Source organism: Crocuta crocuta, unplaced genomic scaffold, assembly GCF_008692635.1.
Source record: "Crocuta crocuta isolate KB4526 unplaced genomic scaffold, BGI_CrCroc_1.0 scaffold241, whole genome shotgun sequence".
Classification (NCBI taxonomy): domain Eukaryota; kingdom Metazoa; phylum Chordata; class Mammalia; order Carnivora; family Hyaenidae; genus Crocuta; species Crocuta crocuta.
In genome coordinates, this window is record NW_027527807.1 from 3,038,494 (window position 1) to 3,045,259 (window position 6,766).

The following is a 6,766-nucleotide window of genomic DNA, read 5'->3' on the forward strand; positions in this document are numbered from 1 at the left end:
AAACCTTCTTTTAGGGGAAACCGAACACATTCACGCACTGTTGCTCTGAATGGTGGTGTAATTTCCACATTTCTGGAGCACAGTTTAGCAGGCATCAATTGAAATGTCAAATACATATGATTTATGATGCAGGAAGCCTACTTTATGATGACTTTTTAAAAATGTTTATTTTCGAGGCAGAGAGAGAGAGGGTGCACAAGCAGGGGAGGGGTGGAGAGAAGCGGGGACAGAAGATCTGAAATGCAGTGGCTTCTGAGCTGTCAGCACAGAGCCCGATGTGGGGCTCGAACTCACAAACTTGTGAGATCATGAGCCAAAGTTGGACGCCTGAGCGACTGAGCCACCCAAATACCCCTTTATGAAGTCTATCTTAAAGAAACATGAAAAGATATGTAAAAATGAACCTGCATTTAACAAAAACAGATTTTTAATTTTATTGTTTCATTTTTTCTTGTTGTTGTTACGTAGGCTCCTTATCTTAAGTGGGGCTTGAACTCCTGATCTTGAGATCAAGAGTCACATGCTCTACTGACTGAGTCAGTCAGCCAGGTGCCCCTAAAGCAGATTTCTGATTTATAACAAGATAATTCCAAGGCATCTGTGAGCTTTCAACATGAAGACCGTTCATCTGCACAAACCTCCAGAGAGACTGATAATGCTCTTGACCTTTGCTTAATTTAAAAACAAAACAAAATTAAACCAAACTAAAGACTGTCAATCTACAAGGAGGTACAGTAAAATTCTCTCTTCATCAGAGGGGTAGCGGCTGCAGCCATTAAATAAGCAAACGATGTCTGGAGGAGGAAAGGTGGATATTTATCTAACGCATTTATTAAAATTGTATTATATTTTATGATAGGAAAGGAAACACACTCATGTCTCTCCCTTTCCTCTTTTATAAATGAATTAGGGGTGCCTGGCTGGCTCAGTCAGAAGAGCATGTGCTTTTGATCTCGGGCTCATTAAGTTCGAGCCCCACGTTGGGTGTAAAGTTTACTGAAAAAAAAAATAATAAACTTAAAAAAACAGTGTTTTGGGGCGCCTGGGTGGCTCAGTGGATTAAATGTCCGACTTTGGATCAGGTCTTAATCTCGAGGTTCATGAGTTTAAGCCCCACGTCAGGCTCTGTGCTGACAGCTGGCTCAGAGCCTGGAGCCTGCTTCAGATTCTGTGTCTCCCTCTTTCTCTGCCCCTCCCCTGCTCACGCTCTGTCTCTGTCTCTGTCTCAAAAATAAATAAACATTAAAAAATTTTTGAATTAAAAAAATAAAGTTTTTAAAAAGTGTTATAAATGAATTAGGATTCCCATAATCTAAATTCGCAATACAGAAATAGCCGAGGGTCATTCAAATCGTTTCCGTCATATTTATTTACTAAAACTAACACGTCCGTTAAGATTGCATTACCTGAAATCACTATTTCCTTGGGATGGTCACCGGCACAGCAGATGTGCTCGTTACAGTTGTGTTAACAATGCCCATGGCCACATGACCAGTTGAGTTTGAGCTGCCACTGCCATGAAAAATTGGCACCCTTCGACTCCTCCTGATGTTGGCATGCCCGAAACACCTTTGCGTCTACGCATCTTTGCAGCTCCCATACCCTTCCTTCCTGACCTCCTCCATTGAGAAGGAATCAGCTTCTCTGTGGCCCACTTCTCCGAGGCCAGACTCCTATAGGACCGGCAGCAACATTAGCCACCTGGGAGCTTGTTAGAAATGCAGAATCTCAGACTCAACCCCAGACCTACTAAACCCCAGTCCCTGGGGATGGAGTCCAGTGTTAACTAGTCACATTGACATTCGTGCCCAAAGGATCCGAGCTCCCTTGATCACCTACATCTGCAGGACTCCTAAGTCCCTTTCGGGTCCGCTTCCTCCCTCCCCCAAGTATTTCTGGGTGTGCCGTGGGTGTGTTCCCACGTGCTCCAGAACTGATCAGGGCTGCTGCTCACCTGTGCGGTATCTCATCTCCGCTGCTATCGAATAGGAGACTTTTAAGGCAACAGTTCGGCACAATCCAGTTAAAAGCCATTCCCCAAAGTGAGCAAAAGTACAAAATGTGTTTTGTCCTGGTATAATGAGGCCAGAGAAACCTCTGGGCGCAATGCCGGGCTATACACGATGTTGGTCACCAGACAGCTCGCAGCGATCAGTCGAATTGCCCAGCCAAAGGCCGCTTGGTTGCATCCCTCCATCTGCAATAGCCTAACCCCGGGGCTTCAAGCCTGGGTTACCCTCTCGTCTCCTGCACGTCCACACCTTCCTTCTGCAGCCTCCCAGCCTCGTAGCATACGACACGATTTACCATCACCCATGAAAGGAAAAGATTTCCCACGCTGGTTTGGCAAGCAGGAAGGCAAGGAGTCACCGCTCTGTCCTACCAACAGACGGAAAGCTGAACAAACTGAAACATCAACAGCTCTTCCTAGAGAGTCCCAAGAGAAGTGGACCCCATAGCTCTGTGAGTTTTAGCTCTAGGTGCTTGCTCAGATTCTCACACTGAATATCCGAGGAAAATCCCTCCTCGTGTTTCTGGCAGGGGGATGGGGAAACAAACCACTTTGAACACACCAGAACATTCTGTCTTTCTATTTTTTTTTTTGTTTTGTTTGCATTCTGTTTTTCATAACAAGGTCTGGCCTCGAGAGAAATGAGTTACTATGGTTTTTATCAGAGCCGAACAGGGCAAGTTCACTCTTGAACCCGGGTTTGAACAGCACGGGTCCACTAATACATAGATTCTTTTCAATAAGTACAGTACGTTACTGAAAATGCATTTTCTCTTCCTTGTAATTTTCTTACCACCATTTTCTTCTCTCTAGCTTTACTTTGTTGTAAGAATACAGTTTACGAAACATATACCATACAAAATGTGTGTTAATCGACTATTTATTTGGTCTGTTAGGTTTCCAGCCAACAATTAGGCAATTTGGGGGAAACTCAGGGAGTCTGGAAGGCTCAGTTGATGGAGCAGAAGACCCTTGATCTCATGGTTGTGGGTTTGAGCACAATGTCAATGCAGAGCCCGCTTCAGATCCTCTGTTCCCCTCTCTCTGCCCCGCCCCCACTCATGCACACTTTCCCTCTCTCTCAAAAATAAACAAACATCTTTAAAAAAAGAAAAGGAAAAATGATAAGACATTAAATGGCAAAAACCAGTCGGAAGAGACAGAGCAAACAGGACCAGAGTCAGACAGGGCAGGAATGTTGGAAGTCCCTCCACCCAGTCTCCTGGCTTTAAATATCATCTATACGCTGATGTCACCAAATTGAAATCTCCAGCTCTGGCTGGAGACTTTAGAGACATATCAAATGGCCTGGTTGACATCTCATGCACGTGTCATATAGACATCTCAAACCATGTGGCTGAGACAGAGGCCTTCGTTTGATCCCCAGCCTCCAAAATATGTCCCGAACCCAGTCATTTCTCACCACCAGTGCAGCTACGACCCTACTTCAGACCGCCATCTTTGCTCACCCGGACTACCAAAATCGTCTCCTTTCTGCCCTTTCTTCTAGCTCCTTCTCTATGCAGCAGTTAAAAATATCCCGTTGAAAAAGAAATCAGATCGCATCACCACTGTTTACAAATCAACTTTCAGGGCACCGGGGTGGCTCAGTCGGTTGAGCATCCAACTGTTGATTTCGGCTCAGGTCACGATCCTGGGGTCATGGGACTGAGCCCCGAGTCCGGCTCCACACTGACAGCATGCAGCCTGCTTGAGATTCTCTCTCCCTGCTCCCCCTCTGTCCCTCCTTCGCTCGTGTGTACTGGTGGTCTCTCTCTTTCCCTCAAAATAAATAAATAAGTACACTTTAAAACATAAATAAAATTAAAATTATAGAACATTGTTGGTGCGCCTGGGTGGCTTAGTCGGTTAAGTGTCCAACTTTGGCTCAGGTCATTATCTAGAGGTTTGTGAGTTTGAGCCCTGCATCGGGCTCTGTGCTGACAGCTTGGAGCCTGGAGCCTGTTTCAGATTCTGTGTCTGCCTCTCTCTGCCCCTCCCTGGCTCGTGCTCTGTCTCTCTCTCTCAAAAATAAAAGCATTAAAAATTTTTTTAAATTGTCTTTAGCAAATCACCCTGATTTATTTCCAGCACTATCTGAATTTATCTTTTTAAGAATATATGAGGGATGCCTGGGTGGTTCATTCAGTGAAGCATTTGACTTCTCCTCAGGTCACGATCTCATGATTCATGGCTTTGAGCCCTGCATCAGGCTGTCTGCTGTCAGCGTGGCGTCCCCTTTGGATCCTCTGTGTCTCTCTCTGTCCCCCTCTTTCTGCCCCTCCCTCTGCTCACACACACACGTGCTCTCTCTCTGTCTCTCTCAAAAATAAAAACATTAAAAAATAAAAATATATGAATATTGTCTATTTCTCCCTCAATTTCCTCTTGATAATTCCTGTATTTTCAGACCTAAAAACCTGTCTGGCCCATAGTTTGGATTCATTGAATGAATGAGTAGAGGAATTAATGCTTCAGAAAGTTTTTTTTAGATATGCTTACCAGGAGAAAAATAAAATTTTATAGGGATACATACAGGGAATCCACACAGACATAAAATTCCCAGTAAGATTTTATTTTCAAGTAATCTCTATACCTAATGTGGGGCTCGAACTCACAACCCCGAGATCAAGAGTCACATGCTTCACCAACTGAGCCCGCCAGATGCCCCACTTCAGAAAGTTTTATAAACAAACTGCCAATTGCATGGGACTCAGATATAAAATGTCTAAGATTTACAGACCTTTCTCCCACTGATTCATTGAAAGAGGCTCATTGACTTCACCAGTTTCCCTGTGATCCTCATTCTGGGTGATTTCAACATCCAACTGGAACAAGAGATAATTCTAATGGTTAATGGTACCGTGTGGTCAGATTGGAAGGGACCCAAACAAGTTTGTAAAAGACACAAAATTTTGGTAGAATGTTCCAGTTGTTCGCAGAGCAGGTAGAGAGGATAAATGAACAGGGAAGAAGAGTGTAAGGAAGTCAGAGAACAAGTTGTATTAAGAAATCAAATCAAGGCGTTTTCCAAAGCAAACGTGACATAATTCATTTACGAAAGGCATTGTGTACCCAGTAAGATTTCCAGAAATGTGGATTCCAAAGGCTCCCCTCTGAGATGTCCTGGTGATTAACTGTTAGAAAGTTTAACATATTCTACCAAGGCCTTTTTACTATAATTCAAATCCAGTTTCCCATGACGCTAATAAACAAGGATGTGATAAAACAGTAATAATATAATTTTTAGGTCCCCAAACAGAGATGAATTCTCCCCGCGAGCCTTGTATTTTCAAAATCTTATCTCATTGGCTTTATATTATAGATAACTGCCATAACTCCCCCTCCCTTACCCTCCTGGAAGTTCTGCACGTTTCACTAAAAATATGGAGCTCCTCACAGAATACAACACATTCAGGATGATTCTTCCCTGTCCCGAAGAAGTGTTTATTTATCACGTGCCTGTCACTGCTCTTGGCATTGGAGCGACAGCAGAGACCAGAGGAAAGCCCGGCTGTTATGGAGCTTGCACACTGCTGGGTCGGGAGAGGTGAGGACAAGACAAGAAAGTCGCACAAACAAGATAGCATTAGAGTGCCTAATTGCTCTGAAGAAGGCTCCCAGGTGAAAGCATGGAGGGATAGCTGGGTAGGGAACAGGGGCATGTACCTTGGTTAAGATGGTCACGATTTCTCAGGAGGTGATACCGAAGCATTCTGAAGGATGACAGAGATGCGGCTTGGCTGGGGAAGGAGCATCCCAGGCCAAGGCACATGCAAAGGTCCTGAGATCAGGATGAAAAACAACTAATGCACGCGTGACTGAAGGGTGGTGCACTGGGAAGAGGCAGTCTGCTACGAATCTGAACAGGCAGGCAAGCAAAGCCATTGAGAGCTTGTGGGCGGGCCACGGCAAGGGGTTTGGATTCTATTCTAAGTGCTACTGGACCACGGGCATAGCACACTATCAGGGCATTTCGGATGGTGAAATTTTAATTGCTCTGGCTGTCGTGTCAGGAGTCCCTTAGAAGGGAACAAGCATGCAAATGGGAAGTCCAGCTCAGAAGCTCTCTCAGGGGTGATGGTGCTTTGTACTATCATGGTGGGAGGGGGGCATGGGGAGAAGTATTCAGATTCTTGGTATATTTAGAGTTAGATGTCCCATCAAGGCTTGGATGTGGGGGTAAAGGAGATCGAGAAATCAAAGATGATCCCTAGATCTTTGGTTTGCACAACTGGGCTGCTGAGGCAGGAAGACTTGGGGAAGAGCAGCATTCTTTACTTCAACACCGAAAACACCAAGCATGGTACCAAGAGAGCTGTGAGGCCAATGAACTTCTTCAGATAGATAAAGGGTATGATGCAAGTGTTATCTGTAGCACAAATTCATTCATTCAACAACTATTTGTTGAGCCTCTATTATGTGGCAGGCACTGTTCTGGACTCTAGAAAAGATAGTGCCACATTTTGGGGGACCTGCCTTGTCTCAACATAGGTTACAACTGCCTTCTGAGGAGGGTCCATGGCTAATGCTGCCTTTAACCCCACTGCCCTGCCTCTTCTTAGCATATTAACGGGCATACAGTAGCCTAATCTCTCCTTGCTAATTGGCAGAACCAAATTATATTAACTAGATGCTATAGTGAGTGTAAATACACTATCAGCATCTCAGTATGGTAATCAAAATATTTCCAGGAAAAAGTGGTATCAAATGCATTGAAGTGATATACACATTTTTGATACCCTAGTCTATCAT